The sequence below is a fragment of the Pieris napi genome, chromosome 4 (genome assembly GCF_905475465.1).
Source record: "Pieris napi chromosome 4, ilPieNapi1.2, whole genome shotgun sequence".
Classification (NCBI taxonomy): Eukaryota; Metazoa; Arthropoda; class Insecta; order Lepidoptera; family Pieridae; genus Pieris; species Pieris napi.
In genome coordinates, this window is record NC_062237.1 from 10,139,806 (window position 1) to 10,161,081 (window position 21,276).

General features: G+C 33.1%; 1 protein-coding gene across 1 annotated transcript in view; it reads left to right on the forward strand.

The window, feature by feature from the left end:
* Positions 1 to 21,276, forward strand: part of LOC125048791 (autophagy-related protein 101) — a 60,333-nt gene that overhangs the window by 32,822 nt on the left and 6,235 nt on the right. The gene's annotated exons all lie outside the window — the stretch shown is intronic.

Below are 21,276 nucleotides of genomic sequence, written 5' to 3' on the forward strand. Positions count from 1 at the left end.
GTCATGACAGACAATTATTTGTAATTATAGACCATTTTATTCAGTAGAAATATTTGCATACAAATTTGATTGAACGGGCCAAAACATTGTTTCATAATTTGGGTTTCGACTCGGTCAAATGATCCAAACTTTTTGCCCTATTAAATATTTAACATCGTTTCAAATTTATATAAACAAAGTGTTTTCGTGTTCCTTATAAGAAATTACTATAAAATTGTGTCCATATTTATCTCTATATTTACAACCTGTCGCAAAAAAGATTTTAGAAATTAATATCATATAATTATTGTTAACATCGGTAGTTTTCAAGTTTACTACAAACAGACTTTAAATACCCCTCAACATTTACCGTTTATGTTATATATCTCGAGCACACGAACATAGTACCAAAATATTATAGAAGTTAACTTTATAAACATAATCTTAGCTATTTAGTGGTATTGTAGGAAAGCGACCATAATATTATAAGTCACAATAAATATTGTATAAATTAGATTGTAACTTATGTCTGAACTTGTGAACTTGATAGTTAGAAAAAAAGGTTAAAAACCACCACTTATCTTTTCATCTTCTCTCCATAAATACTGCATTCTAATCTCAAAAACTTGGACTGTTCCCTGCGTTGTTCCTAATTTAAGTATTGGTTTACGGAAAATTTGTGGAAAATTAAAAACTTATTTAAATTTGATTAAGCAACAATACAATCTTTCCTTCAGCATTTTGTTTGGAACCCCAGAGCTGACATTTTCCTCACACAGCTTCCATTCGCGACAATGCCGATAAATGTATCTCAATTGAAATGTATTTCTACTACTTAAGTATCTGAAATAAATAATAGTCGTAAACCTTTAACAACCCTTTCAATTTGTTTATGTAAGGAAGGGCCGCCGTATTTTTACTATTGAGACCACACATAAGGAAATAATAGAAAGTTTTAAAAAGGCAGGTTTCCAGAATGTTATTTTTTACATATTCTCTGATTGATAAGATTCAATACGACATATGCTTCTTGGAGGAATTCACACACTAATTGTTTATTTCATTGTTTAAAAGAATAAAATAATTGTGTCATCATTCTAAGAAAAATCATTAATGTTGAACAGCGTCGAATTTGCGTCCTGTCTTTGTGTTGCCATTATAAAATAGGCAGAAGGCAAGTGGAAAATATCGTGTTTTTATCATCTTTACCTATAAATGTGAAAGTTGGTTTTGTAGTTATTGATGAGATTTTGTAGGCTGTTGTCAATTTTTTTACTGTTCTACAAATTTCTGGTAGAATTTTGTAAAAGGTGATTTGGTATTTTTGTGTCAATAAACGTAAATTGATTATTTGGTATCTCCTATGTCATAATTAAGAAATAATATAAACTTAAAGAAGTATTTCTTTTAACAATTAAAACCTAAAAATTTCAACACAAAATCCCTTGTTTCATACTAAAATGAGGAATGACAACTTGACAGCTTGTTAAATTAATTGGTCAAGGAGTGATTTCCTATACTATATTCTCCTATATACATTCAAATTTGGAATACTAGAACATTATTCGAATAATAGACAAAAATTGGCACGTGCATAAATGGATGCTCTATAGTCTATTCATTCATAAAAGTATTTACATAGACTATTTATAAATATTCAAATTAATGTCTAATCTCTGTCAAGCTAGTTAGTCCACGCGCGGAGCATACATAATATTAATAAATAATCGATGACACAATTATTATGTACCGAATGAAGAAAATATCACAAGATTGTCTTTACATGAATACTTTAAAATAAAAACAAAAGGCCATAAAATGGTAATGTCATATAGTTCCCCTGTTCCGATATAAAATCAAGAAGTAATTATTTATTTATTATTATGGCAAGTAATTGAAATTATAATACAAGGTGCGAATTAAAATTATTTTGAATTACTTCATTAATCTAGGTACATTTATGACAAACATTGTTTTACAATTAAATAATTTTTCTTTCTGGTTATGCTATCCACAGATAATAATGGAAGTATCTATTTCAATAAACATCAACGAGTAGATTTCACACATAAACTTTGTGATTCGTGAGAAAAGTGTAAGCTCCATGTTTTAAATCTTATACTGGAGGTATTTTTATATAAAGTTTAATACGTTCCGTATGACATATTGATTTATAAGAAATACTAGCCGTTTCGCGCCCGCTTTGCTGGACGAATTAAAATAAATTTTAAGTTTCATAATTTTTTTTTTTTCATATTTTTATTATTCTTCTTTTTAACTTCCCGCTAAGAAAATTGAAATATTTCGATAATCGAGTTTTAAACAGATGTTGACGTTTTGCGGTTCTAGGAAGCCTCTTTTGTTTTTATTAGCGGGAAAAAATTTCATAAAAGTAAAACAGAAATAAAAAAATGAAGGAACGTTGGAATTAAAAAAATAAATAGCCATAAACCATCTAGGAAAAATTTCGCATCGAATGGTGGTAGTTTCATGTCGATACGATCAGTATTTTAAGCGTGAAAGAGCCTCAAACGAACACCATTTTCTTTTTATAAATATAGATTTTATATTATTTCTAAAGGTTACTTGTAAACATTCAACTGTATAACTGTTAAATTACATTAACATCTTAAAACTTTTATATAGTAGCTTATTATTATATTATTTTGAAAGTCAAACATTAATAAGGAAAATTAATTACTCCCAAACGAACGACGGGATGCTACAGCCCTCTCGAACAGACGATAGGTCGAGTTAGGTTCGTGACCTTTGGGAAGTCATTGACCTCAAAAATGGTTCCTGAAATTGTGATCTTTTTTTCGTTATAGTTGCGTACGTATAAATATAAACAGAATAGATAATAAAATTGGTTTAGTTTGTATTCAAAATAAAATATCAACCAAGATCGCAAAAATATTAGTTTCCATTGTGTTTGTCATACTACTTTATTTTATGTATGCTTGTCCAATTATAACAATTGACAGCTGTGCATAAACAGTCAATTTGTTTAATGCTAAACGATTTTCCCATCTTTCCATCGCTAAAACAACAATTTTGCACGCGTTACGAATTTTTGGCCTCTGACAATTGTGTTAAATCTAATAAAATTGTTTATAAATATTATTATGCGCCTGGAGTACTACGGTACAAAATAAGAAATATATATAAAAAAACAAATAATATATTTATAAATTAGAATCTATTTACGTACATATCTTACGAGATATTTAAATTCTTTATTCAGAAACAAATGCATACTTTAAGAATCCCTGTTGGGTCAGTTTAATTTTTGTATTGACGCGAAAATGCATTTTCAAGCAGGTACAATGTCTAAACAATGTTAGTACAAACAGCACCAAGCTGATATGTGAATTCTAATTAGATGTCTTCTATGTATTAGACGATTGCTTGAAACGTTATTTCACTGAAACAATCATAGAAATGAGTTACAAACTGTATACGGTAACAAAATCCGTGAGAATGTTTTCGATATTTGTTTTTTTGCGTACAGTAGAACCTCTTTAAACTCGAAAATCAAGGGAGACGTCAAAAAACTCCAGTTATAGAGTTTCCGACTTATAATGATTTTAACTTAGGCGGATTTGGATTCGACTTGTAAAAGTTATAAGAGCAGTGTTGGCCTAGTGGCTTCACCGTGCGACTCTCATCCCTGAGGCCGTGGGTTCGATCCCCGGCTTGGACCAATGGACTTTCTTTCTATGTGCGCTTTTAACATTCGCTCGAACGATGAAGGAAAACGTCGTGAGGAAACCGACATGTCAATAATAAATTCAAGTTACAGAGGTAACAAACAAATTATTTAAGTTTCAAATTATTGAGTTGTAATCGTTGTAAAATAAAACACTGCTATGAGTGAGACACTAATTAAATGATTCTAGTTACTGCATCTGACGTGACTGATGATGCCAGGTTTGCTTGGGACGGCCAGGCTTCCGCTATGCTTGCGAGTTCCAATCAAGCGCCTGCTTGGGGATATGATTAGGCTCTCTTCGGAGTCTACCTATGGCCACCACCACTTGCGCACATCCACTTGCGTCGCTTAATCTGCTGGCTAATCGGGGGTTTTGCCAGCGCTCCCAAAATTGCTAGTTTAAGATCTTCTCGTAGATACCCAGAATACTGCGAAGACAGCGGTTGACGAAGTCGGCGCGAGATGTCTTTAGTCAACTTCCACGTTTCAAACCCATAGAACAGCGCAGATTTGACGTTGGATTCGAATATTTGGGACTTGAAGAGAACTTTTTTCAAGTTTTGGAAGTTTTTGACTTATCGAGGTTGGACTTAAAGAGGTTCTACTATACTTACGGTTCTTAATAGAGCGTTAATTTATAAGGAAAACAAAGTATTTATCAAGGAAAGCTCAAAGACAACTTCCGAATATTCAAAGCATCAAAAAGTTTTAGCCGCTAATGAAGAACTATATATAAATTAGAAAAAAAGTCTAAAAGTTTAGACGTTCATCTGATAAGTCATACTGTACCACGGAGTTACTGATGGCTCGAAAGCTGCATTGGTAATCTGTTTTCTGATAGCGATAGAAAGTAGATTTGTTTAGTTCTTGTACCGCGAGATCCAAAGATCGTGAAATCAGAGCGAATATCCAGAGAACTAATAGAAATAGCATACAGTCTTGTTGTCTTTTATTGAAAGATACAGGTTTTCACTTTATTAGCCTGCCAATTTACCCTTATAAAGGCTAACATCACTATATTTCAATTTTACAAGAAGCCCTTCCAACGCCGATATTAACTTGCAAGGTTTCCACTTAGCTATATCTCCGTCATAGTGAAACAGGATTAGGCTGGCTCCAGGTCACATATAACCTTCTGTCTAGCTGTTAATGAGTTAATTTGGCATTTAAATCTGTTTACTATTGAGAACTTAACAAGAATGTCTTATTCGACGTAAAGGCAAACACATTTCTGTGTGTGCACTGTGCATTCTTCTTTCTTCTCTGATACACAGATTTTTGGAAGACATGCTTCTTTTCATATTTATTCACTTCACCAGCAACTATTGGGTTAGACGGTCTAATCTAAGGGTACAATTCAGAACTCGACACCCAACTTGCCGGTCCACAACTGAGAGTTTTTTAAGGCAGTTTTTGCCGCGCACCACGAAAGTACCAATTCTTAAAAGGCCGGCAACGCACTCGCAAGCCCTCTGACATTAAGAGCGTCCATGGGCGCATCACTTAACATCAGTTACTCCTCCGTTTGTTCCAAAAAAAATTTTAACTCTTCATTAAGATGCCTTACGTCAAAAATGTATTGGATTTTGACATTTCGCGTTAAGTCTCGTTGCTGAATCCGCTAAAGTCTATCGGCTTAGAGCAAAAGTTAACCGCACGATCTTATAGAATCGTGTATTTATTTATCTATAATGAAATCGAAATTTTTTCTATTTCTAAAATAAAATCATATTACATAATTTATTATCCTCATTATCAATAAGTTAACGTTACTCGTGTATCGTATTATGTCTCGTAAACGTTCATAATATTTTCTTATGTAATTTCTTTTTAGCTTACATCCATCTAAATATAGCAACTAGCGACTTGTCCCGACTGGATGTTTGTTTTTTATTTTTTGAAAATAAATATAACCTATGTTATTCAGGAATTATGAAGCACTCTAATGGTGGTTTTGAACCCCGTTCTGTAAGTTGAGTTTACTTATTTTTTTTGTTTAGTTATACTTCTTTGACATTATTAAAAATAGTTTTTGATTGCATGCAAATAATTAATTACAATTAAATAATCAAAGACTGGAAAAGGAGTCATTATAGTCAATAAAGTTCAGTTTACATTTGAAAAATTAAATAAATAAATATTTATTATTATTCTCTTACATTAAGTGTAACATAAATTCTATTATTCCAGTCCAATGCCGTAGCATCTTCCGTGGGCAACTTCATTCTGTTAATTTTGTGTCACGGTGCGCGCGCATCGTAAAATTTCACTCTCATAAATTTTTCATAACGTGCCTAAAGAAATACTTCAAAAATTTCTATCACCATTATAATCCTACATTCTAGCTCCAAGTGTGCTTGGCGAGTGGTTGCGCGCGATCGCCAAAATCGGAGTTCTCTAGTTTCGGAGGCCAGTCAGCGAAGTAAGTACGAAATAGAAATCCAGCCGTGCGAAACTGGGATCTAGTATGGAATAAACAACAAAGAACATATACACAATACACATAGTTTTGATTAAACTACTTAATATCATTACAGGAATGTAATGTGATACTTCACCTTGCGAGAGATAATCTTTTCATTATTTCTCGTCATGTTCCTTCATTGAGTATTAATTTCATTACAATTAATCTTGATATAAAACACCGCGGTCATTCAGTAATGACGACCATACATGTTATTCATTAGCTTAACATGCTTTTTCACGTTTATGTACTTGGAAATTGACGTGAGAGTGATAGGGACAAATAATTTAATAGGTATTCTTAATTTAAACCTTTTTTGAACAAAAATATATGAGTAATTCCTCCAACTTTGCTTTTGTTCCCTTTGGAGTCATCGAGCATGGGTCGTGGGGCTAAACTGCACAGATGTTAATTAAAGATTTATGTTGGCGTCTAGTAGATAATAGACCCCGGAGCTGGTACTTTTCTCGCTCCATTAATAAGAATCGCAATACAGCAAGGAAATTCTGCCAGCATTAGAGGTAGAGTGCCACAGGGACCAAACTTTTTAAATGTGTTGTAATTTTCTTTCTATCCATTAATTATTATTACTATGTAGGTTAAGAATATTGTAAATACTATAGAGTATTTACAATATTCTCAAACATAGGTTTGTATTAGATTAGATTATATCTAATATATAAAATTCTCGTGTCACAGTTTTCGTTGCCATACTCCTCCGAAACGGCTCGACCGATTTTGATGAAATTTTTTGTGCTTATCCGGTATCTATGAGAATCAGCCAACATCATTCATCCCCCTAAATGTTAGGGATAGTCCACCCCTAAATTTTTATTTTTATTTTTTAGACAAAATTTTTAATTTCTATTTTTTTATTATACAGCATTAAAAATACATACAACCCCTAACTTTCACCCCTCTACGATCAACCCCTATTTTTTTATTATAAATGATACACATGGCAAAACGACGTTTGCCCGGTCAGCTAGTAGGGTAGGGCGGGGCTAGTTGAGCAATTTTTCACTTGCTAGGATATAGCTCCTCAATGATAAGTCTCAATGAGTTGTTATGTGTCCTGATGGATTAGTAATTTATCCCTTAACAAAAGTGTCCGTAGTATTTTTTTGTAAAAAGTCCAATATAATAGCTACAGATGTTTAAATGCAGAAAGTCAAGTATGCTCAATTTACCCCATAGGTGGGGTAAGTTGAGCAAGGGTATGGGGCAAGTTGAGCACTAAGAATGTCTAGGCCAAACCATGGCTTCTATGTTAACTTGAGATGAAATAAAATATGTGTTAGACAGTCAGCTTTTTGTTTATAGTCTTTTATTGACAGAACAACAAAATTTAAAGAAATTTTCTTTGTATAATTAACCGAAACTAGAATCAACAAAACATGAGCATCCATATCTATCCATTACTTCCGATAATTTCTAAAAAAGATTACCAAGGCTGATGGGTTCTGGTTTCTGTATGGATAGCTACGATTTTTTTGTTTTTAAAACATCATCAACCATTCTTTTCCGGAAATCTTTTTTGCAATTCAGCTTGATGGAATTTCAGCACACTCTTAGGCAAGACGAAGGACGTCTTTTGGAGAAAAATGCCATTTGTAGTAAGAATTTTTTCAACAGTTCTCTTGTGAGAGAGGATATACTTCCCTCGGTGTTGTATAGCCCATAAATGAATCATCACCTTCATTCAATTTATTTAAAAGTCAACCAATACCGAATTCTTTAGCGGCGGTATTCACACTTTTTCCCTCATCGTAGACAGCCTTTGCAGCATTATTTAAGTATTCAGTAGTGTAAGAACATCTTGTAGTCTTCCTCTTGTAAGTCCGCATCCAAACAAAAAATAAAAGATTCATTACTCATCAGTTGTTTAAGTCGTAGAGTTAGTTGAGCTATAGTTGCTCAACATACCCCAACCCGGAATTTTAAAAGAAAAGTAGGATTGTAAATAAATGCCTAGAATTAGACCCAAAACCTATTTACAAATCAAAAATACAATAATCTTCTGAGAGATTAACACTCTCCTGATTGAAAACAGAGAGCATTTGACAAAGACAGACGAAAACTTGCGATAAACAATGTTTTTACTTTTTGGTCACAAAATAAACAAAACGCCGAGACACTTCACTCACTCGTCGAGCTGCCACTAGCTATCGTGCGATGATTACCTCTCCTACGACTCCTTCTTTTCGCTATTGGATACTCCCGCGTAAGGTGAATAGTTTCCGAGATATTTCGATTGCCCAACTTGCCCCTATGCTCAACTAGCTCCGCTCTACCCTATAATATATATAAAAATCAGTAACACTACCAGTTGTGATATATCATGCTTAATAGGTTGCTCCTATCTAATTTACGAGCGAGGCAGCACTGATTTAATTAATTTATATGTTTTAATGACTTTTTGTAAAGAACAGACGAGCAAGAGGTATATGATGTAAGTGGCCAACGCCCATGGCACACTCACACTGCGAAAAGGCTTGTAGGCGTTACAATTATTCATTTAAGTGCAAAACTCAATCAATTACAGTCCCCTATTTCATGGTAGTAATCTTTTTTTAATAAAAATAATTTCAAAAGCTCAAAACAGTAATTGAAGAAATAAACCTATAGGTCGCAGTGGAATAAATTATTATCTATGTTATCTATGCGTTTATCGTGACATTTCGAAAATCAATAAAAGTAATTTCACTATCTGAAAATATTACGACTGCTTACTGTCAATTGTCATTGACAGTAATTAAACAATAAATAATAAGTAGTAATTTTACCTTACCTAAAAACTTATTAAAAGTAATTTTATATAAATTTCATGAATTTTTATTTTCCTCTTCATAATAATACGTATTTAAATAAAAACGATAATTTCCTTAACAGAGAGCATTTATTATACAATTACACGGTTAAATGTACAAGATGTCATGGAGGTATCAGATTGGTTACGCTTTTAAATATAAGCCGCAAGTGTCTATCAGCGTGCGACTCTCATCCCTGACGTCGTAAGTTCGAGTCCCGGCTGTGCATCAATGGTATTGCGGCCTATGTGTATGTGTATCTTTCGTACGGTGAAGGAAAACATCGTGTGGTTTGCCTTAGACCCAAAAAAGTAGATGGTATGTGTCAGGTACAGAAGGCTGATTACCTACTTGTCTGTTAAGAAAAAATAATGACGAAACGGATCAGAAATCAAAGGCCCAGACCTAGTAGTAGTCGAAATTTTATTTTTTCTTTATTATAGGCTTAAATATCGAGCTTTATATAATATAATTAAGACGATTTTACAATACTGCATAAGTTTTAACTTCGGCTGTGGAAAGGTTGTATAAATTTGTGTGCGGATAGTGCGTGGATAGCACTAATATTTAGTGTATGTCGTTTCGAGAACTCTCTCGTAATGGTCAGCGACAGATGTCATATTAATATTGTAATAAATGCCGTTGTATCTACTAAACACTCTAAACTAGTTTAAAAAGGCTCATAACATAATGTGAATAATATGTTGTAAACGTTGTATTCAAATGAGAACTGCTTTTTTTGATAAAATAGCTTACAAACAAATAACTTGGGATTTTGGTGGTGTCTGTTTTCAATTAAAAAAAACTAACGACTCACAAAGTTATCAGTTATTTTCATAGAGCTACATAATAGTTTAACATACATTAATTGGATTAGTACGACATTGTATAATGTCAGCTGTCAACGCTTAGAAATTGACATATAAAACCAAAACTTCGAGACTGAACACTGTTTTCAGTGAATTAAAGTATCAGCTTTAGGATATAGGCGACTCAGACCGATATATGGCTATTTCGGGGTAAAGAAAATAAAAAACTAAAGCATGGCGTTTACCATTACACTGAAGCAAAGTAAATTACCAGACTGCAAATTGGTATTCCGAAATATGGTATTAGAGCCCGCTAACTTGTAGTTAGGTATATATGTCACCGTAAAATTGTAAACACAGTTAGATTGTAATCTATCTCGCGAGATTGTAAACTGTCGAAAGATTGTGAACCTCAACGAACTCCTTACAATTTAACGTATTATTATTCGGTAGTTATATGAAATTGTTGGGAAGTAAAATTAATCTGTAATTGACCAAAGAAGTTTGAATGATAACTAAGTTAGTGTAATACAATCTACCGAATAATAATACGTTAAATTGTAAGCAGTACGCTGAGGTTCACAATCTTTCGACAGTTTATAATCTCGCGAGATAGATTACAATCTAACGGTGTTTACAATTTTACGTTAACATATATATACCGACGATTGGTGAATGGCCCTTTTTGTGACCCGTCTTGTTTTCCATCTACCCCATAAAACATAATAATAGCTGAATCATTTTCTTATTTTTTAATACTGTACCTTCAAGTTATTCAAAATAAGCTTTATCTTTTCCATTCAGCTCAATGAATAACAACGCAAACTAATATCGTTTATCTGATAAAACACTCCACTCTAAGTAATTTATGTTAGATATAGCTGGGTAACGTATATCTCTGGAATAGTATTTCACTTAATAAAATAGCTCCATCGTAACAAGAAAGTAATAAATATGTTACAACTAAAATAAGATATATAAAGTTTTACTATTTAGTTTGTTTTAATTTTGTTTAAATACAATTTATAAAGGCTATTTATGATATTTGTTTACATATTCTTAGGACTGGGGCTCGATGGATGTGGTATTATAATCGTAATTAAACCAATCATAATTAATAAATTAGTAGTGTATAGTTGTGTTTAGTAATTAGTTTTTGATGTCAACGATCCACAAGAACAGCAGTTTCTGCTAAAGCTTATTTTTTGGGCTCATTTCTGTATCTTTGCTGTCATTTCGTCGATCGATTTAGTCGATCATAGCTTGGCTTTTTTGTTCCTTCTGCGCGCTAAATTGTCTATACCTTATTTCATCCTTTTTGCATAAACATTGTTTTGTGCCGTTCTCAACCACCCAATAATAGAATCGTCTTCATATACCATATAGAAGGTGTCCATATAAAGGCATCAAGCCTAAACCGGTGAGAAGCCGGGGCTGGAACCTAGTCTACTTATTCGATTAAAAGCAAAAAGCTGTATAATAAGCCCCGAGAAAATTACGATAAACCCGAGCTATCTTGGTAATGACTACTTTATTTTTAGACAGAGATTAATAAATTATAGATAGACGGAGTACGTTATAAAATCAAGTTATGCGAGATCCCGGCGTCATAGGGAGTAGTAATCAATTCTGCGTTAATGGCCTGGCCGCTACTAATGTTGCCAGTCTTATTTCTAGAAAAAAGCTAGTTGTGTCAACTTGTACCTTAAGTTATTTCAAATATAGAATAAAATTTTTGCATCCTGCCAGTGACTGTAAAAAGTTCTAATTGCTTTTGAATTTTATTGTGGAATAATGTTTCACAGAACAATTACGTGCTTAGTCGACCGACATCGCAAATCCCATAGATTAACGTCCGCGCTACCACTCATTGCCGACGGTAACCCTGGAACTAAATTTATCGTTACAGTGAAATATTATTTTATTCGTTTTAAGGTAAAACATTAGAAGCAAATCTTGGAGACTAGTTCGCGAATTTCATATTAATTTATATTAAGTTGGGGTAAATTAGCATCTAGCACTAGCAATATATTACTACGCCGCGCTACTCGCTAGCGCCGCGTCTACCGGCATTCAATAGTTTTGTCCACGCTTTTAAACGGTTTTCTTATGAAAGATTTTGTTATTATATTCAGTTTATGAGGTGAAATATTTTCTGAAATGAAAATGTGTCCCAGATTTATTTTGATAATTTATTCATTTAATAAGAATTGCCAACAAATACAATAAAATCTTACATTTAGAAACAAACAAAAGTTACAATAAAAAACTAATGGCACACCTTTAACAAATATCATGTTTTTTTTCTTACCAACTATTACTACTTAAAAACTATAATAATTATGAAGCGATGAATATAAATCATAGTTCAAATAGTAGTATTTTAGTGTATTTAGTTGGATTAATAAAACTATGCTATGGCAGCCCTATCTGCAACCTGCAATATTATAGTCATTTATTTACTTGGAAGCTGTATTAATCCTGGATTAGGTCCTGTCGTGTTACTGGAATGTGTGCATTAAAATGGATCACCTCATAATTATTATTAATCTACAGTCACTTCTCGTAATTTATTACAATTAACAGTTAGATTGACGTTATATCTTGTTTTTAATAGACTAGACTAGACAACTCTGTGTAGCATATAACCCGAAGTTCAAGGATTGCATTCCCCGCAAAATAATTAGTTTCTCTTCATATACACCTGCCCGTGACCCGTTAACTTTGAAAAATTATATACCTTTGTCGTGAATCATTCTATAGTATGTGCGCTGTGGCATGGTGGGTGACAGTTGTAACGTTTCGTTTCACTCTTGAAAGTTGCCGCGATTTACAAATTATGACTTAGTATTACAGCTGTACCACATTCGTAATATATTAAATCATTAATAACTGTTGTAACTTAAATTTAACTCAGCCAGAATGTTCTAGTCTCTCTAAAACCAAATTAAAAAAAAAAAGCAACTCTCACTCGCACCATGCTACAGGCACATAGTATAGATATTGGTGACCGCATAGACATACTCGTAGATAATATATTCTGTCGCTGACATTTTTGTGGGCATTATCTAGCTGTACAACTTTTCCCTAGAACTCAATTTTATATCACTTATCATTAAGGCATTGTTCGTAAGAAATGTGTTATAAATATAACGAATTTTTATGAATGAACGAACGTATTTTATGAATGCAATTTATTATTAATACGACTCACAGCAAGTGCTTTCGTTGCCGGATTAATTTAATTATTGTTTAACTTTTAAAGTCTTATTAAAGTAGTAGTTGCGTAAAGGACAAATTATTTAATTAAGGATTTCACAAACGATGTTATCATCACAGACTGTTTCCGCATTACTGTTTGCGGAAAGACGGAGAAAATAACAATTCAAGTTTACGAGTAATTGTTGAGGCCTAACTGTATGCGCAGACCTATTAATATGCCAAGTTCAAATAGATAATTAGTTTTGTTTATTACCTGTGGCTTCGGTAATTGAAGATGGACTGTAATGTTAACTGTATACTTTAAGTAGGTGTCACGTCATAACTTGCCGGTTTTACTAACATAACAACTTAAACGTATGCATCTGTTTGAAATTTCTCAGGATTCTGTACGACAAAAATTTATTGGATTTTGAGGGCTGATAATTCCCCCTTAATATAATATAACATAGCGTTTGTTTCTGCTTTGGTTCATTGAACAATTCAAAGACAAGTTTAAAGCCGGTATCACTCCAATACAATTATTGTTTCGCTAATAAAGTCTGGGACCGCTGATTTGCGTTTTGCAAGAATGCCCTTGGTATCATATGATTTCAATAATTATCTTTGGAAATATATTTAAAAATCTCTGCTTCTCAACTATTCCTGAGTTTATTATATACATATATGTTTCAAAATGTATAATTAAACTGTTTATGAATGAAACTTTCTCGCTGCCACAGCTTGTGAGTGTTGAAGTTGTAAGTCAGTGGGTCGTGTATCTATATTCAATATAATGATTTCTGTTACTTCCCCAGACAGGAAATAATTCGCAAAAATGATACACGACGAAGTATTTAATTGAAATTAATATCAAATAGTAAGGTCATCGCGTCATCTTGCATTGGAAACTTTAGATGGCCGTTCAATGTGGTGGAAAATAATAAATACCGTAGTTACAATAATAACTTGTTTCTTTTACTAGAAGAATTATAACAAAGTTTTACGATCGGAAGTCATTCCATCCTTAATGCGAGCCAAATAACAGCCTGAATTAGTTGAAGTAGTATTAAATTTCGTAACTCAACCTAAACTGAATCGCTTTAAATTTTAACGTAGGTCTTTAGACAATTGACCGCAAAAATTAAATCTCAAACAATAAAATTAATCTGTTTTTTTATTTCTTATCTTTAACCTAAGGGAGGTTATAAATTTTTAAGGAATGCAATTTATCTACATTTCTGTTATATTTTATTGAGAGTGTGAAGGATTTATACAAAAGTATTAAAATCGTTGAACTAAAAAATAAATATATGTTTGATACGTTGCCACGTATTTTCTTGTCATTCCTTGCCCGCTCTACGCCATTGACTTGCGAACTGGTAGTAAATGTAAATTTACAATTAATTTAACTTCTTTTCTGACGTTCATAAGTGTATTTGTTTACCTATATGAATAAAGTTAATTTGAGTTTGAGTTTGAAACTGCTGGATTGGTTAAACTTAAACGACATTGAAAAAAAAGAAATTGTTTGAAGGCGTAAGATTTATTTCGTTCATGTCTATTTCAAAACTTATCAAAACATCGCTGGAACGTTAACTGGTTACCTAATAATTAATAATGAAAGCCTTTATTCACTAACCAACTTAATACATTTACATAATTTAACCTAAGCGATAATACATTTTAACTATATTTATTTGTTTTTCTAGCACACTTTTTTTTTTTTTTTTTTTTAATACGAGGTTAAAATGCGCTTACGCAGGCCCGCATCAAGGATGTCGAGCTTGACGCGGGGACTGTGGGGCTGGGTCTACACTCAAAACCCTCTGCTATTCAGAGGGGTAGCGAGACCCCACCCACTAAAAACACCTCAGCCCTTCACATGCCCTTAATATGGGCCCTCGGGGTTCGCTAGGCATTCTACCCAAGGGTTTTCTAGCACACTAGTCAGCAGCCAGTTGGTCACGTTATCTTCCGACATAGGGCTCCCCTTGTTACCACTTGTCTCTTTCACGAGCTGATCTTCTCCATCCTTCCGGCAGATCATCCTGATTTGACGGCCTCTTTTCCTTCTTCCATCTATGGGATACCATTCTAGGAAGTCTTTCGTCCATTTAAGTTTTTTAGTTTTTGTCCTTATCAATATATTTGTGTCGCTTAAGCTATTCAGATACAAATATTTTTAAGTGAGATCTCTCCTATCTGTCCTAATAAAGGTTATAAACACGCCATTCCACGACCTTGTTACGTAAAATATATACAATCCAAATGAATATGAAATTGGTAAATAATTTAGATTATCTACATTAATAGGCGCAGAAGAAATAATGGACCAGTATTTTGCAAGTGATTGCAACAAATTTTATGGAACTTTTAACACATACATAACGCTTTGAGAAATGTTACAATTAACTTTTAAAACATCAATTCAGTGTCGCTACAAAATCCTCTGATTGGACCTGATTGTTAATTTTTAAGCAAGTAGTTCATCAGCCTCACTGTCGCCGGTGTTAGGCGTTACAGGCTGGGTCTGAACTAAACTTTCGATACATTTTTGTACATACGAGTATCACATTAAACTTGGCACTAGGATCGGGCTACGTGTCTCTATAACAAACATCTCTTTGTCTTTGCCGCGACAGACAGTATTGTGTAGAGGCTATTTCAGGAATCACTCAGCCACGTAGTCCTGGAATGTGTGGCTGTGGCTTCCCAACGAACAGAAATCTTTGGTGCAGTGAGGTCGCTCCGTTAAGCCTAAGTGCCCAGGAAACTTCTGTGCTTCTGGAAGGAGCTAGGCTGGCTTAATTAGTCAGGACTTTACGCACAACGCACCGAATTGCCTAAGTGCGGACTAAGTGTGAAAACTGAGTCACTACATACATAGGGTGGAGGTCGTGTCTCTTTGAATCTGAGGGTAAGATTCAGAAACGAAACTTGGCGCTAAGCACGACTCCCAAATGTCAGTGAAAAAATCTGAGGGTCAAACTAATATGCGATGTTCACGTCCATCTTTTGAATATTACGTAATGTTTGGCTTAATACAAATCTGAACACTTTACATTGTTCTCAAGAAAAGATTTTCACTTCAGATAAGATGAGTCGCGTGCTTAATACTTTTAAGCTGGGTAATAGATACATAAAAAACGTATTAATATAGAAATACTAGGTGACTGGGCAATCGTCGTTTTGCCATGTATATCATTTATAATAAAAAATAGGGGGTTGATCGGAGAACGGTGAAAGTTAGGGGTTGTATGTATTTTTTAACGCTGTATCATAAAAAAATAGAAATTAAAATTTTTGTCCAAAAACTAAAAAAAAAATTAGCTTTATATTATTCTAATTTTGAACGCTTTGACGCATAAACTGATTATGATAGTATGATACATACATACTAAACTACATAGGTTATATTTTTAAAACATTTCAAATCCACATTGCATTGTCGGATAAAATCTAGTTTTATCTAGACTGTGTTACTATAATTATATTAGTTCGGACTTGAGTAGAAGCTTTCGCCCGAATCTCCACTGGATTCCGGGAGGTATTATCACACAGGCGCGTCTTATAGAGAATAATAAAATTAAACGAACCCTCGCTGCAGGCAGCTGAGCCGTGGGTCATTCGCCTCTACTTACCAGTTTTGTGTTTACCAATCAATTTTTATACACATTCTTGACGATAGCGCTTTTAAACTGTAATTTACATAATTTCTTAATTTCTTAGACGAAATTCCTTAAACGAAACGGTTTTTAGATGACATCTATTATGGTTACAGTTAGATATCCTTCGTTTAGGTTACTTTTTAGTACAGTTTAAATGTTAACGGTTTAATTTAGTTTACTATTTACAAATAAGTCAGGTAAAAAATGGGAAATCTCTATATTGGCGATTAGCTACTTAGAAGTAGAACTGTTGTTTCGGAAAAAGGCTTACGCGGGAATTGAACCGGTTAAAAACTTAAAAATAGTACTTAATACAAGTTCACGTTGTAAATTAAGTAAACGTAAACCAAAAACTCTACTCGTAACATATTAGTTTCAGCGGAAAATAAATTTAATTTTTCTCGGTCATTTTTGAATCAACGTAAGCAAATACGTTAGGCGTACCTAATAAGATTCTAAGTTATCATACATTATAGATATAATATGATAAATTTTAGGAGAAGAATTAGTTGTAAACAATTTTGAAAAACAAAAGAAGGAAAAATCCAAATTTATTAATTTAAAAAAAATTTAGAAAGGCTGGGACACAGGTTTTATACGTAAAAGGTTTCCCAAATTTAACACATTATAATGCATTGTTATAATCAATAAACACATTTTATTTATTGCTTAAAATGCGAAAACAAAGTTTAAAAATGTATCTCGTCGTCGTACGTTTTGATTGATAGATTATTACAAAATTTGCACACATTATTATATATTATACACATTATTTGAATAGGATAAATTTCTATGTTAATTAAGTTCAAGGATAGTTTTTGTATTATTAATTATATTGAATTGTTCACAGCACGGTCATCTAACAAATGCTTAAGACCTAGTACCTACTGCTTTATTATAAACTGCAATGAATAGTTTTTGTTAGCACGCTACTAATATTGTCCCACGAGAGTGGAATTTTATAAAACAAGAAACCTACACATCTGTACAGACGAACAACTTTAGCCTGGCCAGTAACTAATAATCATAGTAGTATATTAGGTCCGTACATATGAATTTTGCGTTTTGTATGGGAGGAACAAAAAGAAGATTTTTTAAAAATATATTTAATTAATCAAAATATCGTTGCTATCTATGCACTTTTTCTATATTATTGGTAGTTCTTTGATCACTTTACTAAAAAAAACATTCCGACGGGAATCAATAAAATCTTTGCTTTTTTCGACTGAGAGTTGAATTTTTCTACCTAGCAAGATGTTATGGAAATTTCGAAATATTATATTTTTATTAATATTATAATTTCGTCTTAGACATTCCAATTGACGCTCCTCTAATTTGGTAGCAGTTGTGCAGTGTGTGGTCTAGCGTTGTCGTGAAGCAGCTGTTGTGTAGAGGGTTTAGCAGCTAGCTTTTCCCCCAATCACACTATACGTATAATCGTTATTGGTTAAAACCGTATTAAAATGCGTTCGGTATTTTTTATGTTTCTCGCGTTCTTATAGTCGCGGCCGACTTCATTTTGTAATATGGATAATATCAAGATTTGTGAATATATATATTATGCCCATTGCTTGCGTGCATCTACGATGACCATTGGTAGTTCCTGCTGGTACTGGCGTCGGCGGTCGACTTTAGCTGAGTTTTAGTACTGCGTATTCTCAATTGCAACAATTCGCTACGGATATTGGAAGAGCTCCATCAATACAATGGCTCAATATTGAAGGAAGCTTTAGCTTTTGGAAGTTATAGAGTACCAGAATCCAGATACAAGAAGTTCAAGTGTTTCGACGTAACACAGGAACAGAAAGACTAATTTATCCAGTTAAAGGTAATAAAAACCTGCCTTTCTCACGTTTAATTTTGATTTCTTCTATACCCAGAATATAGGCTACTTTTCGATCTATAGAAAAGGTTGCTATTAGTAAATTTCTTAACGTGATATTTAATACTATCTATGTTTAAAGGACATACTTAAAATGCCACACCCAATCTAAAGAAGTTCTGATGTTATCTATGGCATCCCTACGTTCTTGCGATGTTGCCAGTATTATAAACCTTTGATCTTTGTTAAACCTTTACTATTTGTATAAATATAGGGTTCAACTTTCTAAATCTCTTGTAAGATCTTGTTTATTTGAATCATTGTGTGGAATCACTACATAGTATAAAACAAAGTCGCTTTCTCTGTCCCTATTTCCCTTTGTATGCTTAAATCTTTGAAACTACACAACGGATTTTGATGCGGTTTTTTTTAGTAGATAAAGTGATTCAAAAGGAAGGTTTATATGTATAATAACATCCATTATTTAGTGGAGAAATACTGTTATTTTTGAGGTTTCTAATGTGATGTCGTAAATAATTACATTTTTTCCGCTTACATTGCAAACGCAGGCTGAACCCTACGAGTTTTATCAAAATAATGTACTAAGTATTGTACACATTGAAAAGGTCTACAGAAAAGTCCGTGATGGTATATGTCTATCTCTTATGGATAACCCACAATAACTTTTTTTTGTCATTTACTTTTTACGACAAATAATGGCTAATTTTCGAAGCGATTTTAACCAATACAGCATAAATCCTTATCCAATTAAATACCTTAAATAAATTGTTAATTTAATATAGATCTATATGGCCCTTTACACCGTATGATTTAAGTGAATATTTTCGAAGATATTACAGATTTAAAAATTGCGGGACGTAGCGTTTGCGGCGGTACCGGCCGGCCGCAGTTTTTCTGTAGTGTATTTAGTATCAGCATTGCACCCGTGCGAAGCCGGGGCGGGTCGCTAGTGTACTATATAGTACATATTTGTAATTCCATAGAGAATACCAAAGCTTCCTATTTGATGTAGAACTATTTCGGTACTGAATTAGTACTGGCATGAAACTATTGTAAAAAAAAACAATTTACATACTTTCATAGTAATGCGGAAAATAAATTAACAATAGAATACATCGTAAAAAATATAAACACGACGACCTCAACCATTCACGACTACAATTAGTATTTTAGATAAAATAAATGTAAATGTCTTTTTGCTTATTACATTAACCTTGTAGCAATAGAGATAAAACATATCTAAAAATGTTGAAGCGGCCATCCTGTTTGCAATTTACTTGAAGATTCGACCGGAAATTGAATGAATGGTAATGAAGTTAAGGGCATATGTCTGACAGTCGTATTACTAATGGCTTTTTTATCTGTCAGCGGGAATTGTTTGTCAAGTGTCATATAAAAATGATAAATTATGGAGCGGATATTTTTAAATCTTTTTTTTTCTAATTTAATAAGGAATTTCTTGAAAGGCCTCAATATAATTACCGCTTTATTTAATCAGTGAAAACACTAGCCGCCTCCACGGTTGAGATTTAAAAAAAAAACAATAAATATTTGCATTTATTGACTATGCATGACTTTAAAAGAGAATAGATACCATATAGCAGTCACCTTTCTGTCATGTCTTCGCGTATAGCTTATATATAGAAAACTTATAAAGATATTTTTATCCAACGTATTGAGTTTCGAGTTCATATTCAATGGACTTCGATGAGACCGAACGTTATCGTAAAATTCAGAGACGTTAAAGCGTTTAGTAGGTATGTCTCCCGTATATCAATAACGCATGGCATTTGGCATACGGGAGTCACGCTTAACGTCAATTCTGAAAGACAATACAAACATAAATATGCTACAAACGAATTCTTAGCTTTAATTACAAATTCGATTTAGTTATAGTATTCTTCGAGAGAATCAAAAACAAAACCGTATCAGATCGACCAAAGACAAAGTCTGGAATCCCGATTTCAGTTGCATTATTCAATTATAGCATATGATTGCGGAAGATTTTTCAAATTAAATATATTCCCAGGCCGCGAAACCTGTCTAACAGTGTTCTTGTTGCCAATATTACGGCCCTAACGGTTTCCTAATTTATCAGCAGATCGCATTCAAGTTTAAAATCTTAATTTCAAGCATAAAAATCGTATAAAAACGATTTTTTACTGTTTTCGAAACTTTAAAAATTACTAATGAGCTAAAGCTGATCTGGGACATTAAATCTTGATATGCTAACAGTGTTGCGTGTTAAAGGCATTTTATACACCTTAAAATTTAATTAGATTTTTTGTCTCTGGCACTGCCAAAAAGGCAACACGATACACCATTATTTGGTCCTGGCTGCAAAGCAACTTGTTATTTTATTTTTATTTAAATTTTTACAGTTCACATATAAAGATTTATTGGATCGCATCGGGGGAAGAAGCGATAGATAAATTCCTATAAGTATTATTATCAAGTCTTTATTGCTAACACCCAGTGCAATTTATTAACACTTTTTTTAAGTTACATAACCTTATTTAATCTAATATATCTATGACCCGTTTTTGGTAATCAGCGTGTCCTGTGACACACAGGCCTCTTCCAGCTGCTTCCATTCTTTTCTGACGTTAGCTCTTCTAGTCCAAGTTGTGCCTCTTTATATCGTCTGCCCATTTCTTGCTCTGTCTTCCTCTTGTCCTTTTTGCATCGCGAGGTTGCCTTCTGTAATAATTGTTTCTTCCTATAAGTATACATAAGTGCAAAAAAGTTAAATTAATTAATTGATTATAAAGAATTTGTTATTCTGTTAAA